The 12,559-nt window shown below is 40.6% G+C and overlaps 1 long non-coding RNA gene across 1 annotated transcript in view; it reads right to left on the minus strand.

The window, feature by feature from the left end:
- The window catches only part of LOC144581002 (uncharacterized), a 71,259-nt gene extending 59,154 nt beyond the window's left edge, over positions 1-12,105 (minus strand). The window contains exon 1 of the long non-coding RNA XR_013531453.1: positions 11,792-12,105. This is a non-coding gene — a long non-coding RNA (uncharacterized LOC144581002). The remainder of the gene's footprint in view (positions 1-11,791) is intronic.
- Positions 12,106-12,559: the final 454 nt, after the last annotated feature.

The following is a 12,559-nucleotide window of genomic DNA, read 5'->3' on the forward strand; positions in this document are numbered from 1 at the left end:
CATACTGAATGGGCAAAAACTGGAAGCATTCCCTCTGAAAACAGGCACAAGACAAGGATGCCCTCTCTCACCACTCCCATTCAACATAGTGTTGGAAGTTCTGGCTAGGGCTATGAGGCAAAAGAAAGAAATAAAGTGTATTCAAATAGGAAGAGAGGACATCAAATTGTCTCTCTTTGCAGATGACATAATTGTATATTTAGAAAATACCATCGTCTCAGCCCAAAATCTCCTTAAGCTGATAAGCAACTTCAGCAAAGTCTCAGGATATAAAATCAATGTGCAAAAATCACAAGCATTCCTATACACCAACAGACAAACAGAGAGCCAAATCATGAGTGAACTCCCATTCATAATTGCTACAAAGAGAATAAAATACCTAGGAATACAACTAACAAGGGATATGAAAGACCTCTTCAAGGAGAACTACTAACCATTGCTCAGGGAAATAAGAGAGGAAAAAACAGATAGAAAAACATTCCATGTTAATACATTCCGTGCATTAGGAAGAATCAATATTGTGAAAATGGCCACACTGCCCAAAAACATATAGGTTCAATGCTATCCCCATAAAGCTATCATTGACCTTCTTCACAGTATTGGGAAAAAAACACTTAAACTTCATATGGAACCAGAAAACAGCCTGCATAGACAAGACAATCCTAAACAGAAAAAGAGAAAAAGCTGGAGGCATCACGTTACCTGACTTCAAAGTATATTACAAGGCTTCTGTAATTAAAACAGCATGCTACTGGTACCAAAACAGAGATATAGACCAATGGAACAGAACAGAGGCCTCAGAGAGAATGCCACCCAACTACAACTATATTTTTCAAGACAAAAAAATGAGAAGAGTGTTATTGCTTTATATTTTAGCAAACCTTTTGAATGTCTTTCTTAGGAGAAGACAGCCAGATTCTCATATCTACTTCTGCATTTGTTCTGCTGCAATTTATTGTTTTAGTTGAAGTATGTGGAGAAAACACAGCTTTATGCTATATATAGCTGAAATAGGGAGAAATGTCTTAAACTTTTTGAAGAATTGTAAGTATTCTTTGACACTACCCCAAAACTAGATAAGGCAGTGTTTCTTAAAGATTGATTCTAATGGGGAATCTAAAACATTTCAATAAACTTATTGTATTCTGTTACATTAAAATCCATTGCAATTAAAAGGTCTTTTTTATTTCAATAGTTTTTGGGGTATGTAGTCTTTGGTTACATGGATGAATTGTATAGTGATGAAATCTGATATTTTATTGCATCTGTCACTCAAGTAGTATACACTGTACCCAATATGTATGTTTCCTGAAACTAAAGTATTTCATTTAATTCTTGATTGTAGGTTCAGGGTGTTGTTGTGGAATATAATCAAACATTTAAATGCCACTGTCCTAGGAGCTGGGATTTCGGCACTAATGAAAGATGGCTTTTTCTACAGTGGTTTTCTCCTGAAGGGGAGAAACCAACCAAACACACACACATACCTCAGGGAGGGATACAAATAGCAAAGAAGAATTGTAGGATAAGGTGTAGACAGATGAGGGTCAAGGTCACTGTTTTAGATAGTGGTCAAGGAAGTGCTCTTTGATACGGTGACACTTGAGCAGATTCCTCAAAGAAGTGAGAGGATGCACTGTCCAGATGTGCTTCAGGCAAAGAAACAGCAAGTGCCAAGATCCTGAGACAGAAGTCATCTGAGATTACCTGGATTTCTGTTTCTGTTCTGAAGGAGGCCAGGGATACTGAAGTGGAGGGACTGATGGGGGAACAAGGTTGGGAGATAGAGTCATAAGGGTAACCAAGGGCCTGGAAGTACCCACTCTGTGTTCCACATAAGGACTTTGGCATTACTGGGCAAGATGGGGAGCCTTCAGAAGACTACCCCAAGTGACTGAGGATAACACCCAGGAGAGTCCTCTCTGAGTCCCCGTAGATCTGAACATTCCTCCTTTGATCCTCATTGCATCCTCTTTGTTGTGTAAGTCTCTACAGCTAGGCCATCAGTACTTTGGAGGCAATTCTGTATGTGTGTGAGAATGTGGCTACAGAGATGCAGAAGTCAATATTTATTTCTCTCTATGATTGTACCTAACAGCATCAAGCATATAGTCAACTTGAATAAATGGTTGACTGATTATTGCATAAGACTGTTAAAAAGATAACCATGAAATGGTTGTTATCACTGAATAGTTTTTAGTTCGGGAATATATACTGTTCTTTCTGAGTAGTACCAAGAATTTCAAGGGGTTTTGAGTATAACAGTAATATTAGCTAACATTTACTGAACGCTTGCTATATGCAGGGACTTTGCACATATTACATACACTGTGAACAGACTTTGTGTCCTGATTGTCTTCCCCCATGCTTGCTTAGAGCCCTGTCCTGTTTCAGAACATCACTGCTCCCTTACATTACACTCAGTTACACTCATCACACACAATTTCAAGAGCATTATCAATTAATGGGTTTTTGCTAAAGCACAGAGGAGAGTGCTATTCCAAACAATAAAATGTAAAGCCATCCCATCGTTACACATTTCAGTCCTCTCAAAATTTGCTCTATGTGGTTGCCCTATTGCTGGGTCTCTCCTCTCAGGTTTTTCTCCCTATAACCTCTCAAATGTCCATTGTGCTTGCCCAAGCAATGCAGGTAATCCCCCACAAATCACATACTCCATTCAGAAATCAAATAGTTCATCTATGTAATTTTCTTTGTAAATCACAATTGATTGTGGCCCACATAGAGTGTCCCTGCAAGGTTGGCCTTCTCATCCACCAAAGGTTCAGAGAACTTAGGCAACACGTCAGGGTTGCTGCTAGGAAGTAGCACAGCTAGGATCTGAATGCAAATATTTTTCATTCTTACACCTGTGATCCTTGCATTGGACATGCTTCTCTGGGAACATTCCTGTCACAGGACAAGGATATAGTTTAATTTACTGGGCTTGCAACACAACTTCAGGGGAGAGATGACTGACTCAGCACAGTTCATTCTGGAAACCATGGTTTTCTGTTTCAGGATCTGATGACCTGCTATCAGACCTTGGGTATGTCATTTCTTCTCTGAAGTTTCCATTTATAACAAGCGGACTTTGCATAAGCATATGAGACTGCTACCTGGTTAATCAGGCTAGGTAAACCAACAAAATTACAAGATATAATTTAAGGTACTCAGGGAATTGTGACTGAACATGGAGTCCCTGCATTTCAAAGCAATTTCCCCTCCTCCTTTCCCTTTCCCTCCTAACTCCACAGCTCTGCTCTTTACTCTTTATATTTTCCTTTGAGACTATTGGGATGCTTATGCCATCAACACTGAGGCATGTGAAGCATGTGCACTGTTCAAGTGTGAAGCCACCAGTACATGGAGCAGCTGTTACTATATATGAGCAGTCAACGGCAGCATATTCACATGCAAATACATAATCTGGCCCAAACTGAAATCATAGCAGAATAACCAACCAAGGATACCTAAGTCAGAATCCTCTCTGTTCCACCAATGATTACAAAGTTTAGAAATGAAAGAAGCCTCTGGGGAGAAACACACACACACACACACAAACATAAAGTTTGGAAATGAAAGAAGCCTTTGGAGAGAAACACACACACACACACACACCACACACATTTCATCTGGCTTCAATGGATCCTTCTGAAATAGAAGCAAAAAATAGAAGTAAAAATCTTGCTTCAATGGAGTATTTGTTACATCTGAACTATTCTTTCAAGTACTCAGCTTATCATTAAACATTAATTTCCCTAGAAACTGGAGCTTTCACTTCTGGTAGCTGTAGCAATTAAGGACAGTTTTGGCCGGGCAGCTCTGACTTCCCAGCAAGGCTAAGAGCTCTGTGGCCTTTCCTCAACTGTGGCACAGAGAGCTTTGCTCATTTACAGAGCTTGTCATTTTTCTGGGAAATACAAGATAAATCCTACCTGAATGCAATAACCCAGGTCAGACCTGTAAACCTAATTCTTGTAAGAAACAAACTAATTGTCAAGAGGAAGCTATGGTTATTGATGAAGCCCACCCTTTTGCCCTCAAACAAAGCATCTTATTATCTCCAGGAGTGTGCTTTCTGCTTTTCACCTCTCTGTACCATAATCAAAATTGTGGAGCCCAGCAGAGTCTGATACTCTCATATCTGTAGTGTTTACACTCAAGAAGTCCACATAATGGCTTAGAAATGTGGTTTTGTTCACAGCAGCCGTCTCTGTTCAGGAAGGGATAAGGTGTCACACCTGATGGGTGCAGGGACAGAGAGGTGACTTCACAAAGTCATAAACTGAGCCAAGGGCTACACCAAGAATAGGCATCTGGTTCCAAGACCAGGCTATTTTCTTTACTCACTCTGTACCAGTTAGTCTCTATTATCATTACAAATTCATATTTTGTAATAAAAACACACCAAGGATTTTTGGCCTTATGTATCATGTGAGGTTCTGAAAGATTATGAACCTGCCATAGGTCCCTGCCACAGCCTGAATTATCATTCTTCAATGAGGGATTGTCTTTACCTCTGTTGAAGATGCTGCTGTTTCTCAGTTACCCATGTAAATACAGGGGAACAGACTAAAAACACAAGATAACCAGAGAGTCATTAATAGCATATAAAGATTTGTCTTAAAGGAATGTTCATGGCCACATTTTCATAGAGAAAAAAAACTTCCTTTTCCGCAAGGGATTTCAGAACAAAAGAATAAAGCATTCTTGATGAAAGTCAAGTAGCCTTTTTTTTAAAAAAAGAATAAAGCTGCCAAATATTCCTTACTGCAAGTGAACACCAGAGATATAAGATAAAAGCTGACACTGTTACAAATCGTGTATTTAGGAGAGGAACAGCCTGGCTTGGGGGCAAGGCCATGCTGAACTCTGAGACATATCCAGGGGCCCAGTATGTGGCAGGAGCAAAGTTCACCCTGGCATGTCCAAGAGGCCACGTCACAGGCGCCACAGGCCTGGCAGGGGAGCGGATGATGACATTCACACTGAACTCACACAGGAACCTAGTGAGAATATCCAGTTTTGAGATAATCTGAGACTCCAATTTATCAAGCAGAAAACAAACACCAGTCTGTACAGCTCAAAGCAAAGCATTTAGAAACCCCACTGATGAGGGAGGTACACAAGCAAAGAGCCCTGCCTTTAAAATTCAGCCCTTGCCGGCACCAGTGGGGTGCCATGGGGAAGGTCACTTCTCTGAGCCTGGGTTTCTCCTTAGGGCTTTGCTGAGGATGACATGCTTAGCATGTAGGAAGAGTCATGTAGACTTTGGCACAGAATAAGCCCATAACACATGTTTATCAGTACTGTTGATCTTCTTGCCATCTATTGCAAAAGGTGTTTCCCCAATCCCTTAAGCATGGGATGCACTTAGTGAGTGACTGTTTCCAAAGAGTACAGTGTGGAGAAGCAGAAAAAAGAATAACTTTACAATGAAGAAGCCTAACATCACTTCAGCTAGGTGATCAAGGTCCACAGCAGTGATAAGTCATCCCGACAGTCTGTACCCTCACTGTGATGTGATGCAAAGGGCACTTTACCTCAGTGGTCATCCTCTCCCAAATCCCTAACTCTAGTCTAAGCATGAGCAAAGCATCAGGCAAAGAAGAAGGACATTCTACAAAATACCTGGCCAGTATTTCTCAAAACGGTCAAGGGGAGGGACAACATTGGGAGAAATACCTAATGTAGATGATGGGGGATGGATGCAGCAAACCACCATGGCATGTGTAAACCTATGTAACAATCCTGCACGATCTGCACATGTACCCCAGAACTTAAAGTATAATTAAAAAAAAAAGAAAAGAAAGAAAACAAAGGAAGCCTGAGAAAGCAGTCACAGCCCAGAGGAATGTTAGGACATATATTGACTTGGTGTAATGCAGTATCCTGAACGGGATCTCAGAACAGAAACAGGACATTAAAGAAAGACTAATGAAATCAAAATGAATTATGAGGTTTAGCTAATGAAAACATCTCAGTATTGGTCCATTAGTTGTGATAGTGCTACATGCTGAAGTAAAATGTTAATAGTAGAGAAACAGAGCGCAAGGTGTACAGGAATTTCTGTACTGTCTTTGTAACTTTTCTGTAAATCTAACACTATTCTAAAATGAAAGTTTATTTAAATAAGTAAACAAGAGGCTAAACATCCACTTGCCAGGAATGTTTCAAGTGGTTCTTCACACATTAGAAGGGGAAGATATTAGACTTGACACATTCTCTGAGATTCAACTCTAAATTGTATGAGGTCACTTTTTACCTTGAAGGGCTCCCAGGCCCATCTCTTTGGCCCAGGTCTATTTTCTCAATGTGGTTGCCATCCCACTCCTCCTGCTATGAGGTCTCAGCCTCTAAAGTCTGTGTCAACTTCCACCTACCTCGCTGCTGACTTAAAAACAAGATGTCTTCACCATTCACGCCTTTTCATTTTAAAATTCTTTCAGAGAAGCAGAAAGCAGATAAGCACAACTATCAACAGGGAATTTTAGAAGACTTAAGCTAAATCTCATTTCTCTTTCTGAGACGGTAACTTTTAAAAGTGACACTAAAATTAACTCCAGATGGATAAAAGACTTAAATATAAGACCTAACACTATAAAAACTCTAGAAGAAAACCTAGGCAAAACTATTCAGGGCATAAGAATAGGCAAGGACTTCCTGACTAAAACACCAAAAGCACTGGCAATAAAAGCCAAAATAGACAAATGGGACCTAATTAAACTCCAGAGCTCTGCACAGCAAAAGAAAGAATCATTAGAGTGAATCGGCAACCAACAGAATAAGAAAAAATTTTTGCAATCTACCCATCTGACAAAGGGCTAATATCCAGAATATACAAAGAACTAAAACAGATTTACAAGAAAAAAACAAACAAGCCCATTCAAAAGTGGGCAAAGGATATGAACAGACACTTTACAAAAGAAGACATACATGAGGCCAACAAACATATGAAAAAATGCTCATCATCACTGGTCATTAGAGAGATACAAATCAAAACTACATTGAGATACCATCTCACGCCAGTTAGAATGATGATCATTAAAAATCTGGAGACAACAGATGCTGGAGTGGATGTGAAGAAATAGAAACACTTTTACACTGTTGGTGGGAGTGTAAATTAGTTCAACCATTGTGGAAGACAGTGTGGCAATTCCTCAAGGACCTAGAAATAGAAATTCCATTTGACCCAGCAATCCCATTACTGGGTATATATCCAAAGGATTACAAAGCGTTCTATTATAAGGACACATGTACATGAATGTTTGTTGTGGTACTGTTTACAATAGCAAAGACCTGGAACTAACCCAAATGCCCATCGGTGATAGACTGAACTGGGAAAATGTGGCACATATACACTATGGAATATTATGCAGCCATCAAAAACGATGAGTTTGTGTCCTTTGTAGGGACGTGGATGAACCTGGAAACCATCATTCTCAGCAAACTGACACAAGAACAGGAAATCAAGCACCACATGTTCTCACTCATAGGTGGGTGTTGAACAATAAGAACACATGGACACAGGGAGGAGATCATCACACACTAGGGTCTGTTGGGGGGAACTAGGGGAGGGATAGTGAGGGGTGGAAAGTTGGGGAGGGATAACATGGGGAGAAATGCCAGATATAGGTGAAGGGGAGGAAGGCAGCAAACCACATGGCTATGTATGTACCTATGCAACACTCTTGCATGTTCTTAACATGTACCCCAAAACCTAAAACGCAATAAAGTATATATTTAAAAAGTCACTAATATTCCCTGAGCATACTCAATGCCAAACACTGGTCTAAGCACTTTACAAAGTAATCTCATTTAATCCTCACGAAAGCCTACAGACATGTTACTGTTAATATCTCCATTTCACAGATGAGTACATCGAGTCACAAATTACTTAAGTGACTCATCGCAAGCTCATACAATAACAATGGCTAACTGGAACCCAAGCTATTCTGTATGCAGAACCCATTATGAAGGAACTTCAGCAAATGTCTCCCTCTACACAGCAAGTTGGTCATAAAATTTATTCAGGATAGAATGATGAGTCTTCAATCACTTGTCCCCTGATATGGTTTAGATTTGTGACCCAACTCAAATTTCACGTCAAATTGTAATCCCCAATGTTGGAAGACGGGTCTGGTGGGAGGTGATTGGATCTTGGGGGTGAATGGCCCCCTTGCTCTTCTTATAATAGCGAGTTCTCACGAGATCTGGTTGTTTAAAAGTGTGTAGCACCTCCCCTTCTCTCTCTTCCTCCTATTCTAGCCATGCAATGTGTGCCTGCTTCCTTTTCCACCATGCTTGCAAGTTTCCTGAAGCCTCCTCAATCATGCTTCCTATACAGCCTGAAGAATCATAAGCCGATTAAACCACTTTTCTTTATAAATTACCCTGTCTCAGGTAGTTCTTTGTAGGAGTACAAGAATGGATTAATGTAGCCCCTTACCTCCAAAGTGTAATTCTTAATCTCAGGCTTTCTAGACAAGTCAAGAAGTAGTGGCTTCAAAATGTAAAAACACATCTTTACCAATTGGCTTTTTAAAATTAAGTAATTTACAACAGGCATTTCTGGCTCTACCCCATTTCTGAATCTCAGTCATTAATTGCCCTATTTCTATCTCTCACATTAAGCACAAGCCTGAGCTCAGGACTGAAACAGGAATGGGGATGGGCTGTGTCTGTTACCTGCACTACCTCCTCATTTAAAACAGCTGGACATTCAATGCATTGATTTTCAGGTTCTAGCAAACTATCCCTAGATTTATAACAGTCTTTTTGAAATGTTATAAATCCCTCCAGATTGGTTAATGCCTATTCAAACAGTATTATTCCATGGGGAAAATGTTTAGCTAAGGTTTGCATGAAAAGAAAAACAAATAATTAGGCTCATAATAATTACTATGATTTATTGAGCATTTCCTAAGGAATTGGACTGGGTGGGCGCTTTACGAGACATGCCAATTTAAGCTAACAGTGATAAGCAAATAAGACATTATTATATCCATTTTATAATTGAAGAAAGAAGGCCGGGCGCAGTCACTCACGCCTGTAATCCCAGCACTTTTGGGAGGCCAAGGCAGGTGCATCACCTGAGGTCAGGAGTGTGAAACCCCATATCTACTAAAAATGCAAAAATTAGCCAGCCATGGTGGTGCCCACCTGTAATCCCAGCTACTCAGGAGGCTGAGAAAGGAAAATTGCTTGAACCTGGAAGGCAGAGGCTGCAGTGAGCCAAGATTGCAACATTGCACTCCAGCCTGGGTGACAGAGCAAGACACATCTCGAAAACAAAAGAAAACAAAAAAGAAAAGAAATAGAGAAAATAATTGAATAAACAGGCTTAGAAAGTTACACAGTCTTGTTCAAAGTCACACAGATAACATGTGGAGGAGTGATTATTTGAGCCCAGATCCACCTGATCCGAAGCTTGAGTACATCCCACTAGCCTGCAAGCACTCCTCCCATTTCTGATCTTTTCCTGGTGGGCTCATCGGGGTACTGTCTTCCCAGACTCACACAGGACCTCTTTTTTCCTCCTTGCAATGGCCTCATCTTGTGTGGCACTTTCTCAATTCCAGGGTGTCTGCTTTCTCATCTGATTCAAATCAGTATGTTAAGTGAAGACGACCAAAAGCCTGCACTGGGTAACACCTATGCATCTCACCTATGGCCCTCTTGAGAAAAGTCTCCACCTCCTATTGATAGCTAAGCACTTTGCAGCAAGCTACTTAACCTCTGAGAACTTCAGTTTTTTTCTTCTTCAAATGAACTTAATGCTGGCTGTCCTATCTAACATCTATCCAATGCACACTGATCAATCTTGCAGGAGTTTTCCATTCATAACTGCATCTTTAAATAAAAGCTTGCTGAAGAGGGTGGAAAGATTTACAGGCCATAGCATTAACTGCAGGTTCCACGTGACAAGCAACAAGCTGGGCACATTCATGCCATTATTTAACACAACAATCTTATGATGCAATGTGTTACTGGTCCTATTTCACAGTTGAGATAATTGTGGCGCAAACATGGTAAAAGACTTAAAAAATATAACTAGAGTGGAGCAGATATTTAAGTGTATATAAAATGTTAAAGTATTTTAACAATGGCGAAGAATGAGACCAAGAAATTTTAAGTAGATATATGATAAGCAGCATTCACCACTCAGTTCGCTACTTCCCCTTCTCTGGTCCTCTTTTCATAAAGTTCAAAACCTTCTCTTTATACCTGCCTTGGTTTAAACCAAATTTTCCTATTTCCTTCCTAATGAGCACTTTACCACTCTTACTACTTGCCTTTCTCTTCCACTGTGCAAAAACTCCCAGACTTTGTTGTTTGTATTGAAAAGCCACACCCTTCTGATCTTTAGAACAAATCAACAGTCCATCTTGGGAAATAGATTTCCCATCCTTTCAGGTTTCTGCATCTGCAATCAGCTTCTCAAGTCAGAATGCAGAAAGGCTGAAACAGAATCATCTGTACTTTTCTCAAACACTGGTAAGTCTGCCAAGAAAACCTGAATACTACAAATGCCCTGTTGCAGAGGTTTTGTTTGGTAGCAAGACAGACATCGCAAGGGGACCAAAAGAAACCATTAATAATGTGGACTTCCTCGTGATGTGTTGAAAGACAAGCAGCCCGTGTGCTTTGATTTCTTGGGAATGCAGTGCACGTGGCCTGAACTGTACCTGAACATAGTACCTGATACAACTCAAAGAACAAAAGTCTTGGAGCCTAAAGACCTGGTTGGTTCTGCTCTTACTAGGTTCACAACCTTAGATAGGTTGTTTAACTTCTCTGAGTCATCAGACATAAACTGGAGCTAATATTCTTTCTTTAGTGATACCTAGTCCAGCTTGTATATAAGCTACATATCTAAAAGTCATCCCTATTTCTTCTCTCTTACTTATTCCAACAACCAACCTGTCTCTGAATTCTGTTGATTCCATGACTTAAATGTCTCTGAAATCTCATCTGCAATCCCACCAGCTATATTAGTTGGCATCATAATATCCTAAACTAACACTATATACTCCTAGTTCATTTCCCTGTTTCTAGTCTAACACCCAAAATATCCCTTCTTAGTGCATTCAGGTGTCTTACTAAAGTGTAATCTCATCAACCTGCTCCTGGTTAACATAATTATATAGTTCTCTATTCTTTACAGAATGAAGTAAAACTTTACCATCACAGGACACAAAGTCCTCCATGACCTCATCTTACTTATCTGTATTAGGAATCTTTCAGATGCAAGTGACACCTCTGAAATAGCCTTAATCAAAAAGGAGTACGTATTAACTTATGAAACTAAAACAGCCTGCAGAAGTACCTGGCACAACTGAGTCCAAAGTTCAAACAGTCTCATCAGAAAGCTGTCTTTCTCCATCCGTTGCTTGGCTTTCACCCAGAGTAATTTTATTCCTTATTAGGTTCTTCCTGCTTCATAATGAATTTGCTCCCAGCAGTTTTCAGGCTTACCTAGCACCTGTTCAGCAATCCCTTTTTGCCCCAGCCTGCCCCGAGAGTGATCTTTTTTCTCACTAATTTTAACAAAAGTCACAAGGCGGAATCTCAGTGGTCTGTTTTGGATTATTTGGTCAACTCTTTACAAACACTGTACCATAGCGGGGATATGACGGTTAGGTAGGCACATCCAGGAGGACCTGAACTACGTGGCTTAAGAACAGGGTCTCCCCCAACCCACCCACACATACAACACACACACAAATCAGACTGCTATCAGCGAAATAAGAGGAAATGGAGGATAGCCTAGGAAAATAACACCTACCCAAAGGAACTTCTCCCTTACTCCAGGCTCCGAAGTTTAGTGACTCAAAACAACCGTTTTACTTTGTGCATGACTTTTTGGAGGTCAAGAATTTAGAAAGGCTTCCGCTGTGCAGTTAGTTCTTGGTTGGAGACTCTCTTGTGGTTGCAGGGAGATCAGTTGGGGCTGGCGACACAAGGAGGCTCCACGGAGCTGGGTATCCAAGATGGCTCCCTCACGAGAACAACTGATGCAGCCAGGATGGAGCTCAGCTGGGCTGGGAACTGAATGCCTGCACCTGGCTTCCCCAGTGTGAGAAGTTTAGAGTGCATGAACTTCTTCGTAGCTCAGAGCTCCAAGTGCTGCATTTCAGCACAAAAAGGGAAGCTGCATCACCTTTTCTGCACCTAGCCTCAGAAGCCATGCACTGGTACTTTTCTGCATTCTATTGACTAAAAGATTCTCAGACTCAAGGAGGTGGACACAGAATGCACCTTTGGACAAGAGAAATCTCAAGTAATTTGCAGCCACTATCATTTTCTATTGTTCTTCGAATATGTTCCCAGCACTTCAACTTTTTTTTCTTTTTGCCTTTAGGAATGTACTTCTCTGTCTGGAATGCCCTTTTTCTCTTCTTTGTCTGTCTCCGAAGCTCTACTCACTCTATGAGACATGCACCCCCTGCAAAGCTTCCCTCTCCCCATAGCATAGTAGCATTGGTCACTTTCTCCGCACCACCACATTCCAAAAGTACCTTTTTAATTATAAAACATTGTGCCTCAGTCTCTA

The sequence above is a fragment of the Callithrix jacchus genome, chromosome 2 (assembly GCF_049354715.1).
Source record: "Callithrix jacchus isolate 240 chromosome 2, calJac240_pri, whole genome shotgun sequence".
NCBI classification, from domain to species: Eukaryota; Metazoa; Chordata; class Mammalia; order Primates; family Cebidae; genus Callithrix; species Callithrix jacchus.